Source organism: Dermacentor albipictus, chromosome 9 (genome assembly GCF_038994185.2).
Source record: "Dermacentor albipictus isolate Rhodes 1998 colony chromosome 9, USDA_Dalb.pri_finalv2, whole genome shotgun sequence".
NCBI classification, from domain to species: Eukaryota; Metazoa; Arthropoda; class Arachnida; order Ixodida; family Ixodidae; genus Dermacentor; species Dermacentor albipictus.
Genome location: NC_091829.1, coordinates 886,384 through 905,918, shown reverse-complemented (window position 1 = coordinate 905,918; position 19,535 = coordinate 886,384). Strand labels below are relative to the sequence as shown.

The window sequence follows — 19,535 nt, the reverse complement described above, 5'->3', positions numbered from 1 at the left end:
GACATCAAATTGGAGACCATACAAATAGGGCCGGAACTTGGTAAGCGCCCAGATGATCGCCAAGCATTCTTTTTCCGTGACGGTGTAATTGGTCTCGGCTTTTGTAAGCATACGGCTTGCATATGCCACAACATATTCAGGAAACCCTTCTTTGCGCTGCGCTAGGACAGCGCCGAGGCCAACATCGCTGGCATCTGTGTGTACCTCAATAGGTGCCGTTGGGTCGTAGTGGCGCAAAATGGGAGGAGACGTCAGCAAACGACGGAGCTTAGTGAAAGCCTCGTCGCACTCGGACGACCACGAATGGAGAGGTCCGTTGCTGCCAAGGAGCTTCGTCAGGGGCGATATGACGGCGGCGAAATTGCGAATGAAGCGCCTGAAGTAGGAACACAAACCTACAAAACTTGAACTGCGCAGTTCTTTGACGGACGTTGGTTTAGGAAATTCAGCTACGGCACGAAGTTTGTCTGGATCGGGGAGGATTCCATCCTTCGAGACGATGTAACCTAGTATCGTGAGCTGCCGCGCTGCAAATCGGCACTTCTTTAGGTTCAGTTGGAGGCCAGCGTTTGCTAAGCACGTCAAAACACGCCGTAGGCGTTGAAGGTGTGTGGTGAAGTCAGAGGCAAAAACAACAACGTCGTCGAGATAACATAAGCACGTGTGCCACTTCAAACCGCGGAAAACTGTGTCCCTCATGCGTTCAATGGTTGATGGCGCATTACAAAGTCCAAACGGCATGACGTTAAATTCGTATAAGCCGTCGGGTGTGACATAGGCTGTCTTCGGCCTATCGACGTCAGCCATGGGTACTTGCCAATAGCCGGAGCGTAAATCTAGAGATGAAAAGAATTCTGCTCCTTGTAGGCTATCGATGGCCTCATCGATTCGCGGCAGCGGGTATACATCTGCGAGTGATTATGTTCAGGTGCCGATAGTCTACACAGAACCGTACCGAGCCGTCTTTTTTCGTAACAAAGACGACAGGGGATGCCCATGGACTGTTCGAGGGCCCAAACTTCTTCCCTGCTGAAGCATATCGTCCACTTGGTCATTAATCACACGACGTTCTGTGGCAGAGACGCGATATGGTCGCTGCCGCAATGGCGGTTGGGAGACAGTGTCAATATGGTGCGTGACAGCAAACGCCCGGCCCAGGGAAGGTTTCCCGACATCAAAAGAAGAACGAAATTCTTCTAAGATGCGCAGAAGCTGCAAACGCTGAGGTGGGGTGAGGCCATCGGCAATAGATGAATCGAACACACCTGTGGGCAAAGGGTCCGACGTAGAGAGAGAACCGGGCGTGTTGTAACTGGCGCAGGACGTGTCTTCGGGAACATCCGTAATTTGTACGGCGTCGATCACTTCGACGTGGCCAAGACATTCGCCTTGAAGCAGCATGACAGGGCATGAGAAGGGGTTACAGACAAAAATAGCTGTGGAGCCCTGTTTGACGTTCACAGTCGCAAAAGGCAGCAGCAGACCTTTTCGAGTATAAAAGTGGCCCGACGGAGAAAGTAGTGCGATGGTGTCAGAGAGGCTGCTGCAATGTATTGATACAATCACTGATGAGTTGGGAGGAACGTTTGTGTCGGGCCTGACGAGTAGTTTGTTCGCAAAAGAAGCATTATCGGCAAGCGTCATATCTGAGATCGGCGACAGTTCTAGTCTGGCCCGTGCGCAATGAATGACGGCATCGTGGCGGGCGAGAAAGTCCCACCCCAGGATAACTTCGTGGGAGCACGAGGAAATCACAATAAATTCGACGGCGTATACAACGTCCTCGATGAGAACACGAGCGGTGCACGCCGCAATAGGGTGAATACGCTGTGCGCCTGCTGTTCGGAGGGCGAGTCCACCAATGGGCGTCGTAACCTTTCTAAGGAAGCGACAAAGCTTTGCGTCCATAACTGATACAGCGGCTCCGGTATCCACAAGAGCATATGTCCGCACACCATCAACTAACACGTCTATCACATTGGTCGGGCTACGTTGAGGACTTCCGCGTTTCGACGGGGTCGCAGCCCTTGCCTCATGGACTGCGACGATTAGTTTTCCTCATACCGAGCTTCGGGACGAGGCCGCATCGGTGATGGAGAGCGTCGGCGTGGAGAAGTTGAGCGGCGGATGTTGGCGGACCGGCGGGATGGTGGTGACGCAGCCCGAGGTTCGTCGTCGTAATAAGGGCGCGGAGAAGGAGCCATAGAACTAGAACCACTCATCCTGAAAGCATGTCCTCCATTAGCTACCTACGCGAAATAAGTGATCACAAAGTAATCCACGCTGTTTTCTCATTTTCACCTACAGTACGTTGTTCAGATCAGAAAACAATCCGCCTCTATGAAAAAGGGAATTATACCACCATAAACAGCGAACTAATCGCATTCTATCAATCATTTGAATTAGGTTTTGAAAATCGCTCAATACAAGAAAACTGGTTACTCTTCCAAAATAAGATGACTAACCTCGTTGCGCAGTTTATACCAACCACCTTACTTCGCTCTAATCGCAATAAACCATGGTTCACTAACGCACTAAAAAAACTGGAAAACAAAAAGAAACGTCAGTTTCGCTTTGCTAAACTGAGGCCAAGCCCTAGCTCCTAGGAAAAACACTATGTATCTGAATGCGCCTACCTGATAGCTATCCGGCAACAGAAGCACTCATTTTTTCATTCAGACCTACCCCGCATGCTCAGCAGTAACCCCCAAAAATTTTGGCAGGTTATCAATCCCCAGTCATTCCCTGGTGTCAGAATTTCGAAAGATGGTGAAATCTTACCCGATATTGACTGCATTTTCATCTGTGTTCACTACCGAACCACACGTGCCTCTTCCTGTTTTCACTGTTGCTGTCATGGCTCCAATGCCGGATATTATTTTATCTCTAGATGGAATATCCGCACTAATTGATAATCATAAATTATCTTCATCAGCTGGTGTTGGCGATATCACGTCAAAGCTTTTAAAAAACACGAAGCGCATCTCTGCCATGTATTTAACCCTGCTGTATTCCCAATCACTATCATCAGGCACGCTTCCTAACGAGTGGAAAAAGAGCAAGGTCGTTCCAGTGTACAAATCAGGTAACCGTAATTCACCCTTAAATTATCGTCCAATATCCATAACTAGTATCTCTTGCAAAATAATGGAACACGTCATATACTCACACGTAATGAATTTCCTAGACAGTAATAAGTTTTTTCATCCGTCGCAACATAGCTTCCGTAAAGGGCTGTCATGAGACACTCAATTCGCTACATTTCTTCATGACGTACACTCAAATCTCGATACTAACACTGTGACCGATATAATTTTTCTTGACTTTGCAAAGGCGTTTGATAAAGTAGCTCATGAACGCTTATTATTAAAGCTTTCTCACTTGAACTTCCACCCCAATGTCCTAGCATGGATAAAAGAATTTCTTAGTAACCGATCACAATCCGTCAGTGTTAACAATACTACCTCAGAATTTCTTCCCGTAACATCAGGCGTACCCCAAGGTTCAGTCTTAGGTCCCCTCCTGTTCCTAATATACATTAACGATCTTCCATTGCACGTTTCCTCTCAGATTCGTATGTTTGCTGATGATTGCGTTGTCTATCGAACTATCACTAATAGTAATGACTGCATTTATCTTCAATATGACCTGAACAACATTACAGCCTGGTGTGATCAATGGTTAATGGTACTAAACAATAATAAATCTAAATCTATGTCAATTTCCCGCAGCCGTAATCGGCATGACTTTATCTACACAATTAATGACACCCCAATCGACACTGTAAACACTATTAAGTACCTAAGCATTACGATCACGCGTGATTTAAACTGGTGCTCGCATATAACTAACATCATATCATCTGCTAACAAAACCTTGGGATTTCTGAAACGCAATCTCCGCAACGCTCCTCAACAAGTAAAACTACTAGCATATAAAACACTGGTTAGGCCAAAACTCCAATACGCATCACCCATATGGCATCCTCACCAGATTTACCTCAGCAACCCATTAGAATCCATACAGAACCGCGCCGTAAGAGACATTCACTCGACATACTCATATGATATCAGCGTATCACCATTAAAAGTAGAGTCTGGATTGGACACATTAGCGCACCGTCGCCGTATCGCGAGCTTATCATTATTCCATAAATTCTTCACCAGCTCGCTTCGCCACTCACCTTACATTGCACCACCTTCACGCAAATCGCTGCGCACAGGCCACCCACTAAATGTTGCTCGCCCTAGCGCGCGCCCTGTCACCTACTCGTCGTCATTTTTTCATCGTACAGCTAAAGACTGGAACGGCCTTCCCCACCACGTCGCTGCCATCGCCACCTCATCTGCCTTCGTTGATGAAGTAACGAGTATTCTGTCTTCAAAATAAGATAGTGGGCAACCTCCTGTATTTTTGTACCACCCACCCCTTATGTAATACCCCGCAAGGGGTCTTTAAGGTAACAAAAAATGAAATGAAACTTGGCCCATATGGTGTAGCGCTAGGCGACTGCACGTGACTACAGTGGAGTGCGACGTGGCCTGCATAGCCGCACGCAAATCATATCGGTCGATTGTCCGCTGTACGCCACCGAGTCGTTGCGGCAGGTTCCGTCCATGTGGAAGGACGCGTTGGACGTGGCGGCTGGTGAAGTGATTGCATAGCAGGCTGTTGTCGGGGCATAGCGAGGACTTCGGCGTACGTGAGAGGTCCCCGTTGAGGGAGTTGTTGAGGTTGGGTGACTAAAACCCCTTAAACTTCGTGAAGTACTGACACTCTCCTCCTCCACCTTCACTCCTCCGCGTTTCTGCTCTCTTTCACGCTCCCTCCTCCACCGTGGCGCCGCCTACACTGCTCGAGCGTAGTAACGGCGCCAACATGCGCTCCTCGTCACTCCGTAGACGCTTCTCGAGCAAAAATGGCGCTGATGCACGGCGCGAGGGCCCACGTGATACCATTAGGCCAATAGCGACGCGGCGTCGGCCTCGGCCAGAGTGCGCGAGGAGGAGGCGGCATTCTTCAAAGCGTGGCAGTACTTTACGAAGTTTAAGGGGCTTTATGGGTGACGACTTCCGCGTAGCTGATTGGCACAGCTGTCGGGATCTGTTGGGGCTTGGCCATGACTGTGAGGCGCAGCCGCAGGAACACGCTGGTGGTGCTCAGGCAAAAACCTCGTGCAGTTCTTGCGCTACGACACGGCGAAGCGGAGGCGCAAAACTTGGCGTAGGCGCTGTTAAGAATGGCGAGCTACTATACAGGATTGCCACCCAATTACGACTGGGGAACAAGACGCGCATCCCCCACTCTCCGTCGCTTCAGCTAGGATGCGTTCGATGAAGCGGGCTTTGTGCTGAAAACCGCCGCCATCCTCTAGCCCCATCGCCGTTGTGACGGAATGAGTTCGGCGGGCGAAATATTGTGCCCGAACTCCCCAGCGCGGACCTGATCTGCTACGCGTGCGCGAGCTGCAGCGGGAAAGCCGTTTTTTGTTGCTTCCCACGCGCCGACCGGGACGCAAGACAACGAGCTACCCAGAATGGCTCCCTGCTACCCGGAACGGCTCCCCTCGGACGTCGGCTCCGGACATGGGGATGTGTGTGCCTTTGTGTGCGTAGGCCGTCCTGGGGGAGGCGGCTAGTTTTGCGATGAAACACGAAAGTTCGCCGCCTTGTATCGCCGGCGGACCGAGTGTTTAAAAACTGCTGTGGTGCGAATGCTCGACACACTTCTCTTGAGCAGTCATGTTGCACTGACACTCTCTGAAGCAGTCATGTTAGACTGATGTACTTTCTCAAAGTCATGTTAGACTGATATAAATATTGTAAATAAACCCATATTCCTCGTTCTCGATGAGAAGCAGTCCTTCCCTTCATCAACGTCCTCAGCGTGGATAAGTTGGACGACGGCATGGGCCAGCTACCTTCTAATTCATGCCGGACTCCAATCTTGACAACGGATCACGAGCGACGGGATTGAGCCTCCAATCCTGACAGCGCGTGTACCGACTGCGGCTGTGCAACATCGGTCAACGAGAGTTGCCGGGCAACTTCCTCGCGGACGAACGCCTTCATTTCTGCGAGCAACGCTGCCTGGTTGGACATGGCAGCCAAACCAGCGAGGTGTTCGTCACGCGGTAGAGATCAACGGGTCAGTGACCGCTGCCTGCGGAGTTCTGCATAGCTCTGACACAGTGTGACAATTTCAGCCACAGAGCGTGGACTTTTGGCCAGCAACATGTTAGAGGCGTCGCCTTCTATGCCCTTCAGGATGTTTCGGATTCGATCAGACTCCACCATGGTCGAATCGACTTTCCTGTATAGGTCCAGGACATCTTTGATATAGCTGGTGAATATTTCGCCTGGCTGTTGAGCTCGTTCTCGCAAACGTTGCTCGGCACGCAGCTTGCGAACAGCAGGGCGACCAAATACATCGGCGAGGGAAGTCTTAAATTCCGACCATGTCTGGAACTCTGCTTGATGGTTGTTATACCACAGGCTGGCCACTCCAGCGAGGTAGAACAGAACATAGCTCAGTTTGGCCGCTTCGTCCCACTTGTTATGGATCACCTACCCTGTCGTACGCCGTGAGCCATTCGTCCACGTCAGTGTCGTCCGCTCCAGTGTAGATAGGCGGGTCGCGATGACGAGGCACCCCGGGACACGCAGTGGGTGCAGGAGGAGGCGTTTGCTGAGAGGCGGCTTGGAGCATGGTAGATGGTAGGGTACGGGACCGGAGTTCCAGGATGATCGTTTGAGGGTACCCCGCACCTCCACCAATTCTAAAGGTGTTTATTTGGCAGAGCTCGCAGCAGCGCAACTTTAGTGTTCGCGTAGACCGGGATGCGGTCTGATTGATTTAGATTGGAGTGACGTGGTGATACGCACTCATTGCTCAACCTCCCATGCTTTATTCCAGGTTGCCAACCGAGTACTCACATTTGGCTAAATGCTGTTAATAGACACTACATTACCCTCCTTGGGGAAAATGAAATGAATGCGGACACAATGTGATTAGGGAAACCATAAAGGCAAAACAGTTCACTGTTGAAAAGTCGTGAATGTCTCCTACGAACAAACTGTCACAATGCCAGGTTGCGAAATCGGAAAGATGGCGTGGGGGCTTTCTGTTTCTCTTTGGGTAGCGCTCTCTTGGAGAACTCTGGTGCAATGCAGGTGGTGCAGGATCTGGCACTGAGGTGGGTAGAGGATATATGATGTCATCGCAGTCAAATGATGTTTTGGCTGGTGCTTGTTTAAGGCCAGAGGCATCTTTGAAGAAACTTGAGTTGCGCGTTATTACTCTATTTCCTCTCGATGCCTTGGTTTGTGATCCATGAACGCTGACAATGGTATAAGGGTCTGGATCATAGTACAAAGTGAGCTTGTCGTGTCTGTCTTGCTTGCACAAGACTCGCTGACCGACACAGAAGCGATGTGGTTGAGCATGCCTTAGTGCATCAGCATGTTGTTTGTTGTATGCCCTTTTCTCGAGCACAGTTGTTTTGAACTTTGTCATGTCTTCCATTTCCGAAGCAGCTTCAACATAGCAAGGCAGAAGATTTCTCATTGGTCTGCCAAACAGCAGTTCATACGGTGATCTTCCTGTAGTTAAGTGTTTTGAAGACCTGTATGACATCAGGAAAGTATCGAGCTCCACTTTCCAATCTATGTTCTCAAGCTGACTAGTGTCAACATGATTTTTCAATGCTCTTATGAACCGCTCAGCTTCGCCATTAGCTTGAGGCCACAAAGGTGCGATCCGATGATGCCGAAATCCTAATTCTTTTGCGAATGCAGCAAACTCTTTGCCTTGGAATGGTGGCCCATTGTCACTTTTTACCTGTGCAGGGATTCCAAACTGGCAAAACACTGGTCGTAGGAAGGGAAGCACATTGTTTGCACTTGTGGAGTGTATGACTTGTACCACCGAGTATCGTGAGAAGTCATCTAACACCACCATAGCGTACTTTCCATCTGAGAAGGGACCACAAAAGTCGACTGATACTTCTTCCCAGGGACCACTGGGTAGTTCCGTCATGCAAGTGGTTCTTGCTTTGCTTGGGGAACAGCTGCTTGACATGGTAGGCAGCTTTTAATCAAAGTGTGCACGAGCTTATCCATGCCTGGGAACCACACTTTTTCTCTTAACATTTGTTTTGTTTTCACAATCCCTTGATGGCCCTTGTGGGCAAGCAGCACTGCTTGTTTCTGCAGAGTAGCGGGAAGAACTAGGCGTGTTCCTCGAAGGACGATGCCCTCGGGCGTTGTTGTTAGTTGTGTTTTTATAGATGCAAATGGCTTCAGTTCAGCTGAGACCCAGCTGGTGAGTGTGGGGTGCTGGATAGCACTGATAAGTGACTAGCTGCTGGTCTGCTTTCGTTGCATCAGCGACTTCATGAACCGAGAAGGCCTTTGGGATGTTGTGGCGCTGGATAAAGTTGACATACTCATTAGGTATTTTGTCGATGCGGGCACACATTTTCGTTTCAGGAACTGGACGCCTGGAAAGGTAATCGGAAGGGTTACTACTTCCTGCAGTGTGTTGTACAACAAACTTGTACTGTTGAATGCGTAGAGCAAGGCGCTCAATGCGGGCAGATGGTGATGATCTTGGGTTTCCCAGTATGCTCACTAAAGGCTTGTGATCAGTCAGCAAAAGGAAGTTGACTCCACAAAGGTAAAGACGGAAGTGTTCCATGGCCCATACAGCTGCGAGCATCTCACATTCAATTTGGGAGTAGCGACTTTCAACTGGTGTAAGCGCTCTACTTGCATAAGCTATCACTGCAATGTCTTCACTGTCACGCTGTGTAAGGATAGCACCCAGTCCATGTGGACTTGCATCTACCACCAATTCTGTCGGTTTGGATGGGTCAAAGTAAGCAAGGGTGGAGGCATCGGACATGGCTTGCTTTAGGCTCTCAAGAGCATTTTGCTGTCGTTCTGTCCTATCCCAGATAACATCCTTCAGTGTCAGTTCACGTAAAGGCTGTGTGAGGTTAGCAAGATTTCTCAGAAATATGCCTGAAGTTGATCATTCCTAGCAGGCTCTTCACTTCTTGTGGTGATTCCGGTGTTTTAATCTGTAGGAAGGCTGCTATCTTCTTAGGATCAGGACGAACGCCATCAGCTGAAAAATTAAGTCCAAAGAAGTTCAGTTCACGTTGATGAAAGTGACACTTCTTTTCATTCAGTGTCAATCCAGCTTCTTGGAGTGGCTGCAGAACGGCTTCCAAGGACAAGTCGTGCTCCTGTTTTGTTTGCCCAAAAACAAGAATATCATCACTAACATTCAGGACATTGGGGATGCCATTGAGCACTTGGCGTATGGTGTTCTGAAAGATTTCAGCTGCACTGCTGATGCCGAAGTTCAGTCGTTTGTAGCGAAACAAGCCAACATGTGTTGAGAATGTGGTGAGTTGCCTTGAGGAAGGGTCAAGTTCCTACTGATGATATCCATTCTTTAAGTCAAGATTGGAGAACATTTTTGCTCCATTTTACAGCTTTTATACTGGATGCCGCCTGTAAATGTATTCCACAAACGAGCGGCATGGGTTCCAAGCGGCGTGTTCCCTGGTGGAACGATGCATGCAGGCAAGCACGGAGGAACCAGAACAAAGCGTGGGCGATATTTCGCGATTCTCCTACAGCTGAAAACCTGGAAAACTTTAAACATGTCAAATCCCAGGCAAGGAGAACGCGCCGGCAAGCAAGACGAGAGAGTTGGGCGAAGTTTATATCAAGCATCAACTCGTACACAGATGAGACAAAAGTATGGAATAGAGTGAAAAAGGTTAATGGACAACAAACGTATTCGCTGCCTTTAGTAAATAGTCACGGAGAAAGCCTGGAAGATCAAGCCAACTTTCTTGGCACACACTTTGAACACATATCCAGCTCCTCACACTACACCGAAACATTCCTAAAGTACAGAACACGAATAGAGAACCAAAAGCTAGAAAGGAAATGTGCAAAAAGTGCGCCGTACAATGAACCATTCTGCATAGCAGAACTGCAGGCAGCACTGAACTGCTGTAATACATCCGCCCCAGGTTCAGACCGCATAATATATGAGATGTTAAAACAACTACCATCCGAAACACAGAAAACCCTCCTTTCCCTTTACAACGTTATATGGTCTTCCGGCGAGATCCCCTCTGCTTGGAAGGAGGCTATTATAATTCCAATACTGAAGCACGGAAAGGATCCTTCCTCTGTATCAAGTTATAGACCTATAGCATTAACAAGTTGCCTCTGCAAAGTATTCGAAAAAATGATTAACTGTCGCCTACTACACTTCCTAGAATCAAACAAATTGCTAGACCCATTCCAGTGCGGGTTTCGGGAGGGTCGATCCACCACTGACCATCTCATACGTATCGAGGCACGTATCCGTGAAGCTTTTGTCCATAAGCAGTTTTTCTTATCAGTATTCTTAGATATGGAGAAAGCCTATGATACAACGTGGCGGTTCGGGATATTGAAAGACCTCTCACAGTTAGGTATACACGGAAATATGTTCAATGTTATAGAAAGTTATCTGTCCAATCGGACATTCCGTGTTCGAGTGGGCAGTGTTCTGTCACAGAAGTTTGTACAGGAAACTGGAGTGCCGCAGGGCGGGGTGCTCAGCTGCACACTCTTTATAGTAAAAATGAATTCTCTTCGTCTACACATACCACATAACATCTTCTATTCAACGTATGTTGACGACGTGCAGATAGGATTTCAGTCAAGTTCTCTTGCAATCTGTGAGCGACAGGTCCAGCTTGGACTTAAGAGGGTCTCCAAATGGGCTGATGAGAACGGGTTCAGATTGAACCCACAAAAAAGTACCTGTGTCATTTTCTCCAGAAAAAGAGGCCTGCACCCTGATCCTGAAATTGTGTTGCATGGTGAGCGTCTGCCCGTAAACAGGGAACATAAATTCTTAGGCATAATTTTAGACGCGAAGCTAACCTTTGTGCAGCACATAAAATATCTGAAAGACAAGTGCACGAAAACAATGAATATCTTAAAGGTGCTCTCACGCACAACCTGGGGCAGTGATAGAAAATGTCTCATGAACTTGTATAAAAGCCTCATACGCACACGACTAGACTATGGAGCCATAGTTTACCAGTCGGCTACTCCAACTGCTCTGAAGATGCTAGACCCTGTCCACCACTTAGGCATTCGCTTGTCCACAGGCGCCTTTAGAACAAGCCCAGTGGAAAGCCTTTACGTTGAATCGGATGAGTGGTCACTTAATCTGCAGAGAACATACTCCTCTTTCATGTATTTTCTGAGAGTGAACGCAAACAGTGAGCAGCCCGCGTTCTCCACCATAAACGATTTGTCCAGTTGTCAACTTTTTCGCAACCGGCCCACATTGGCAAAGCCTTTCTCACTGCGTGTCAGAGACATGGCTGAAGAAACAAGGGTTCCACTGCTTGAATACCACCCTATGTCCCCTGCTATACGGCCCCCGCCGTGGCAGTGGCAACCAATAGACTGTGATATATCTTTCGTAACTGTTACAAAGCACGCGCCTGTCGCGCATATACGAACGTATTTCCTCGAATTACAGCACAAATACTCCTCTCCTGAATTCTTTACAGACGCATCGAAGTGTAATTCTGGCGTATCTTACGCAGCGGTCGGTCCATCCTTTTCGGATGCTGGTGTTCTGCACCCTAACACAAGTATTTTCACAGCAGAGGCCTACGCGATATTGGCCGCTGTTAAACACATTAAAGAATTTAATATCCCAAAGGCTGTTATATACACAGACTCCTTGAGCGTCGTAAATGCTTTGAAAACTGTCAAGAAATATAAAAACCCTGTAATTATTTCTCTCTACTCCGCATTGCTAAAAATCTATGCGTCTAAGCAGCATATCGTCCTATGCTGGGTGCCGGGGCACCGAGAGATAGAGGGAAACGTGTTAGCAGACCAGCTAGCCACATCCGTGAACGCGAACGCTGCAGACACTTCCACGACTATCCCTGTAATGGACCTCAAGCCCTCAATAAGAAAAAAACTAAGAGATTTCTGGCAGCGCTTGTGGGATAAAGAAACAGCAAATAAATTACATGTAATCAAGCCTTATCTTGGCAACTGGCCGCCGGTATCAAAGAACCGTCACACAGAAGTAACACTTTGCAGACTCAGGATAGGACACACATACAGCACACACGCATACCTTTTGTCCAGTGGCGATCCACCCACGTGTGATAAATGTGGTGAGCCACTTACCGTGCTTCACATCCTGATACAATGCAGGGAATTAGACACAAATAGGAAAAAGCATTTTCCGTTCCCACATCGGCAGCGAATTCCGCTTCATCCTCAAATGTTCATAGGTATAGAACCTCTTTTTAAATATCAGTCGTTGTTCGAATTTTTAAAAGATGTACGTAGTTTTCATGTTATATCACCAGGAAATCCATAGCACAGCCTCTTAACTGAGGTTTCTGCTGTGGTAACTGCATTAATAGAAAGCGCCTGCCTCCCAGCCTTTGGGCTCAAAGGCCTTCCGGAGGCATAGGAGCTATTTCCATGTTCTTGCATTTTAGCATCATGATCACTTATCAAGCGTACCATACCCATAGACAACTACATTGCTCACTATCATAATTTTATACTATATATAATTTTACGCTTCTATGATACGCATTGATTTTAGGCCACTTTACAGCCATGTTACATCCCACCATCGAAACTCACAAAGCAGCGCTTAACAACACATAATTAGTCATGGCGCTCTTTGGCCATCCCTGGCCCTTGCGCCACTAAACAATACACATTCATTCATTTACGGCAACAATGATGTCATCCACTGTTGGGCACAAATGTCGTTCCCGTTGAATGGCAGTGTTCACAACACGCATGTCAATGCAGATTCTAATTTCATCAGGCTGATGCGGTTTAGGCACAATGACCACAGGGGACACCCACGGTGCAGGTCCTATGGCTGGCTCAATGATGTCTTCTGACAGGAGGCGTTCAAGTTCTTTCTCTGTGGCGTCACGTAAGGCAAACGGAATACGCCTGTGTGGTTGTGCAACCGGAGGGACAGTGTCGTCCACAAAAAGATGAATGTGGTGGTTTTTGAGTTTTCCAACTCCACTAAACAACTTGGGGAATGCTTCCACGATTGACTTGTCACCTTGATGCTCATTAACTTGGTAATTGATCTGGACAAGCCCCAGGTTGGATGCTGCTGTGAAGCTTAAGAGTGGTGCACAGTTCCCTCGAATGACAAAGATGTCTTCTTCAATGCAGTTATCTTTGTATCTCATTGTGACAGACTTTGCCTAGAAGTTCAAGCAGAGATGTTGCTTTGTATGGGAACACTCTGGCGGATGTTTCCTGGAGTTTCACCTTTAGCCGATAGCTCTCAAAGTCATTTTCGCCAACAATTGACACTGTTGCACCTGTGTCGATTATGAAAGTGACCGGCACATTGTTGACAGTGACAATAACTTTTGGAGATGGGCCTGTCTGAGGTGAGGTCATGGCAATGAAAACATACTCGTCACTGCTTGAACTGGTGTCACGGGTGGCAGCACATTCTTTGGTGCTAGAACTCTTCTTACTGCAGACTGTCTGATTCCTGTTTGGACCATTGTCACAGTCCACTGCTTGTACCATTTGTCTCGTTGAACGACAAAATCGTGCAAAGTGACCAACCTTGTTACATGCCTTGCATGTCCTACCCTATGCAGCACTACTTTATCGTCCGCCTTGGTGAGGCCACTTGCCACCGCAGTTGCGGCAATCTGCTGATGAGACACGAGGTCGTTGCGGTGCATAGGTTTGTCGTGGCATCTGTCGGCTGTTTCTTTGGTGTTGGCCATGGTGCTGTCCTTCCTTGTGCAGCGAGCACCGCCGCATTGCTATCGACGTTCTTTCTGATTTCGGATACATCCCGTTCGACATCCTCGATTCCTTGTTTGAGTAAGTCTGGTAAAGTGAGGGAATGAAGCATTGCGTATTTGCGAAGGCGAGACGACGTTGTGGCGAGGATTATTTGGTTCTGGACTTCAGCGTCGACGTTCTCGAAGTTACAGTGGCGAGAGAGCTGCCGGAGGCGCGCGTAGAAGGCGTCCAGTGGCTCACCAACGTTTTGCTGGGCTTGACGAAATTTGTAGATCGCAAATGTCGAGTTCACTCGCGGGGCGAAGTATGCACTCAGTTTCGCTCGTGCGGCATCGTATTCTGGCGTCGATGGGCTCTGCGTGGTCTGGGTCGTGTTTGTAGCTGTTGTAGCTTGTGTAGGGCAGTCGGGGAGGGAGCGAAATATGTCGTAGACTTCCTCGCCGACGTAGTGCAGGAGGAGCGCTTTCTTGCGTGCATCTGCCGTGATATCACAGCTAAAAGAAAGTTCTCGAACCTTTCTATCCACTTGGTCCATTCGTGACCAGTATTGTTGGCGTCTGTGGCGCGAAGGTCGAAACTTGGGAAGGGAGGGAGCGCGTATGCCATGGCTGCGATTGCCGGTTGCCGCTTGCTGCTGAGGGGTGATACGACGGAATGACTTGGTTTGGCACTCACATGGGACCAAGTAACAATTCTGACACCATTTTAGTGTTCGCGTAGACCGGGATGCGGTCCGATTGATTTAGATTGGAGTGACACGGTGATACGCACTCATTGCTCAAGCTCCCATGCTTTATTCCAAGTTGCCAACCGAGTACTCACATTTGGCTAAATGCTGTTAACAGACACTACAGCAACGTCGACGGGCAGGGCCATAGAGCAAAAGCGAAAGCCAGGTACACACGCAGACAAGCCGAAAGACAGTCCTGGAAGAATTATGTCTCGTCAATAAATAGCTCGATAACTTCCAAAAAAATGTGGGATCAGGTTCGTAAGTTTAGAGGCGACTACGCTCCTTACACGATACCCATACTTTCACCCCCAGCCACACACAAACAAATTTAGTAGATCGAGCAGACATATTAGGGCAGCATTTTCATGATACATCAAGCTCGGAAAACTACTCTGCTGCATTTTTAAAACATCAGAAATTAGCAGAAAAACTAAAGCTTCCGACCACAGGAAGCTCAGAAAGACATTATAATGCCGCTCTAACACAACCAGAAATCAATAAAGTACTCACCACTGACAAAAAAAACAGCACCTGGTGCGGACAGAGTTCATTACGAAATGCTCGCTCATCTATCTCCTAATGCAGTTGAAACCTTGCTTCGTTTTTTTAATATAATCTGGGAAACGGGAAAAATGCCGAAAGACTGCAAGAAAGCCATCATTATCCCTTTCCTGAAAGCTGGAGAACCTCCCACAACAGCAACCAGTTATAGACCCATAGCACTCACAAGTTGCCTTGCAAAGTCTTATGAAGCCATTATAAACATAAGATTGACATACGTCCTTCAAACGGAAAACCTTCTAGATAACCATCAGTGTGGGTACAAGAAAGGTTGCTCGACAACGGACCACCTATAGTCCGGCTAGAACACGAGATTCGTGCGGCCTTTCTACGCACGCAATATTGTCTCAGTTTTCTTTGATTTTTGAAAAGGCGTACGACACAACATGGATGTTTGGTATCTTAAGGGACTTGGCAGATTTAGGAATCCGAGGTAGAATGTTCAAATGTCTAACCGATTTCATGTCGGACCGAACATTCCAGGTGCGTTTAGGAACGGCGCTGTCACGTGTATTCATTCAGGAAAATGGTGTGCCACAAGGATGCGTATTAAGCACAACTTTGTGGTGAAAATGAACTCGGTCAATAAAGTAATTCCATCTTCATGAATGCGTTCATTATATGTGGATGATCTACAAATTGCATGTCGTACATCGAACCTGACACCCTGCGAACGGCAAATTCAAATTACACTAAATAAACTAACACAGCGGGCGTCTGAAAACGGTTTTCGTTTCTCAAGTGTAAAAACTATTAGCGTTGTCTTCACACAAAAAAGAGGCCTACAACCAGATCAAACCCTAATACTTCAAGTAGCCACACTACCAGTAAAACAAGAACAGAAGTTTCTGGGTGTTCTGTTTGACAAAAAGTTAAATTTTCTCGCTCACATAAAGAGCTTTAAAATAAAAGCGAACAATGCACTTAACGTCCTGAAAGTCCTGTCCCGGAAGCGCTGGGGCTCTGACCGTGAATGCCTGCTACACATCTACCGTACTATGGTGCGCAACGTATTAGATCATGGTAGCATTATATACGGTTCAGCCAGAAAGTCTTACGTCCATCAACTTGATCCAGTTCATAACCTTGGACTGTGACTGGCAAGTGGCGCTTACGGAACATCGCCTGTCCAGAGTTTGTATGTTGAATGTAATGAACCTCCTCTACAGCAGCGCAGAGTGCTACTAACTTTTCTTACGTACTAAGAATTCAGTCCTCACCACAACACATATGCTTCAACATTGTCACACAGTGTAACTCACGTTTACACTACACAAACAAACCAAACATGATTAAGCCGCTTGTCCTACGATATGAGGAATATATTCGGAGTTACTTGTATTACAAAAAAAAGCAATGCGGATTGTTAAGAAATTACCGACGTTGCATCATACAAGAGAAATATTTTTAGAACACAAAATAGTTCCAGTAACAAAAATCTACGACTGTCGCCTCAGCCGAACACTTAAACAAGAACATTTAAGCAAAACATATTTTATTCAAGCTCTTTGAGGCCTGAGAAGGCGTGAACAAAGCTACAACACAAGAAATAAGGATATGTGGGAAATTAAAACATTTCGAATAACATATGGGCTACAAACGTTAGAACACCGGCTTCCACAACTTCTTAATGACCTATTGAGACAGGATATAATACTTCAAAATGCCACATTTCGGATACTCTTGGCTTACTTTCTTTCCTAAACTTTTTCTTGTTATTTCTTTATGCAACTAAAGCCAAATTGCTTTACAGAAGTATGGTGTTACTCGGTGTTATTCCTGTTTTTTTCTGTTAAAGTGCCTTTGCCATGTCATTGCATTGTGTAAACCATTAAAAGCCTTCATTTTTTTTTTCCATGTGTGCATGACTTAATTCTTTTTTTTAAGTTATGTACCAGATGCAGCCTTTATGTAATATGTTTATATATTGCTATGTGGTGTAATGTGACCGCCGTGGGCAGTGTTTCTTTTTGTGTATCTTCTTTTTTATGACTTTGTATGCTACTGCCAAATAAGGGGGGCCGTTGCTCTGTCAAGCTGTTGAAAGACAGCTTTTACTTCGGTCCCCCTGCATCATCATGTATGACGTGATGGTCGAAAATAAACTTACTTACTATTATAACATTCCTCGCGAAGACCTTCAGGTAGCGAGAAAACCACAGTGTTTGCCCCCGTGGCGCGATCTCGCACCGTTATGTGATTGGACATTAACACATTTAAAGAAAAAACTGGCTGTGGCTTAGCTAAGGTTAAGCCCAGGATGCGAAGCATACTAGCCTTTATTTTAACGCGACAGCGTTAAGGAGCTCTTGTCGCAGAAAAGCCGGTGTCGTCGGCGTCGGCTCGGGCGTGCGGCGCTTGCTCAGGCGCACATTTCGTTGCCGCGCCGAACGCTGCGTTGCTCGACGCTCACCGCGTCCGATGCGGGGCGCGTAGTCACTGCGGCGTAGCAAAGCCACCTAGAAACAGTCTCTGTAGCACGCCGCAACCTTCGCTTCTCATTCCAACGAGCAGCTCTGTCTCCAGGCGGCATCTCACCTCGTGAGTGTCTAGCAGAGGCAAGCGCAGCTGCTTATATACCGCCGCGACGCCGCGAGCGACGGCGCGAGTTGGAGCCCCGTTTCTCCTCTGTCGTGACGTCACGGTGTCACGTGGTATTGAAGGCGACACCGCCGCGCCTGAAGAGCTGGGTTGAGCTCTAGTAATATGCTTCGCATAAAAAGACACCCCACACGAACACATAATACAAGAATTCCGCTTTCTACAGGACAAATATGAAAATTACACGGAATTTTACACTGATGGCTCTAAAACAAAAGAACACGTGGGTGTGGGGGCCGTGACAGAACATTGGGAAAGAAGTATTCGTTTGCCACATCACACCTCTGTCTACACAGCTGAAGTCTATGCATTATGGATTGTGGTTAAAAAGATCATCGCTGAAAAACACGAAAACATATACACTGATTCATTAAGCACGCTGAAGGATCTTCACACAAAATCCGAATGTGAACCCCTGATAGGGGATATCTTAAACATGATAACAATAAACAAATACGGCAGGTCAATTAGGTTTTGCTGAGTACCAAGCCATGTTGGTATACCAGGTAACGAAGCAGCGGATAGATGCGCATCAATGGCAGCGTACAAAGACATAATAAACACATTACTTCCATATAAAGATAGTATCCGTGCCATTAGGAAGGCATTAACGTTAAAGGTGCAACAGGAATGGGACCATTGTACAGAAAACAAGCTACATCTTATTAAACCTGTAATTGGCGAGTGGAAATCATGCAGTCACCAGCAACGGTTCCACAAGGTGATCTTGTGTCGACTTAGAATTGGACACACACATTTGACGCACAATTACCTCCTCCGAAAAGAAAACCCGCCAACCTGCGAAAAATGCCTTGAAGTTATACACATCCTAATAACATGTCCACACCTGGACACACTGAGACGGAGGTTCTTACACAGCCTATATAATTTGCACACTCCATTACACCCTGCCCTATTACTAGCAGAAGACCCCCTAGTGCCATTTTCTAACCTGTTCTACTTTTTAGAAAAAACTGGTGACTTACACCAACTATAATGTAATACAGGTTTACCTACTCTAAAGTCGCATTTCATTTTGGCTTGTGTCTGGCGCAGCATGGCCTTTGTTGCCTTTGTGCCACTAAACCCAAACCAACCAACCAACCAAACCGTTTCGCATTATGAGTGAAACTGCAATTTTCTTCATGCCACAACTTGCCCAATTTTGTGTTTCGCACAAGGATGTTAGCACTGCTATTAAGGCACTTAAATACTCGTGGATAGTAGTAGAGAAAAAGAAATAAAGTAAGAAAGCAGTGGCTTGTCGTGCGTAGACTATGCATACACCTGGTGCTCTTATGGTCATTTTTTCCCTATCTGTAAACCATTCTAAACAAGAAAAGCTTATACACAATTATTTCTGTGTCCAAGGCCATTTTATATTTGAGTGTGAGTGTAGCAATTTGCTAAGTTTTACCACTGTCACCCAAGCTTGAAAGTTTGCTGCCAACTGCTGGTGGCATACTCGCACATTACATTTTTTTTTTTCAATAAAAGAAAGTTTGTCACTTATCCTGTGCACTGGTTGCCTTTGTCTTTTTGAATTACAATTTGTTGCCTATTTTTGCTCTTTTGTTGCATTTCAGATTAGGAATGGCTATCATAGTTGACATCCTTTAACCATATTACACACAATATGGATATGTACTTGCATTATATGGCCACTATAAATATAATTAATAGAAGTTAATAATTCACGAATAGTGCCTTTGCATGGTGGCGCAGCCATGAATTGTGGCATAAGGCACCAGCACTGCAGGTAGCGCTGCTTGTGCAGA

The 19,535-nt window shown here is 46.8% G+C and overlaps 1 protein-coding gene and 1 pseudogene across 1 annotated transcript in view; one reads left to right on the top strand and one right to left on the bottom strand.

The window, feature by feature from the left end:
• Positions 1-19,535, top strand: part of LOC135909205 (nuclear pore membrane glycoprotein 210-like) — a 286,256-nt gene that overhangs the window by 19,742 nt on the left and 246,979 nt on the right. The gene's annotated exons all lie outside the window — the stretch shown is intronic.
• On the bottom strand, positions 13,711-17,337 carry LOC135909231 (uncharacterized; annotated as a pseudogene).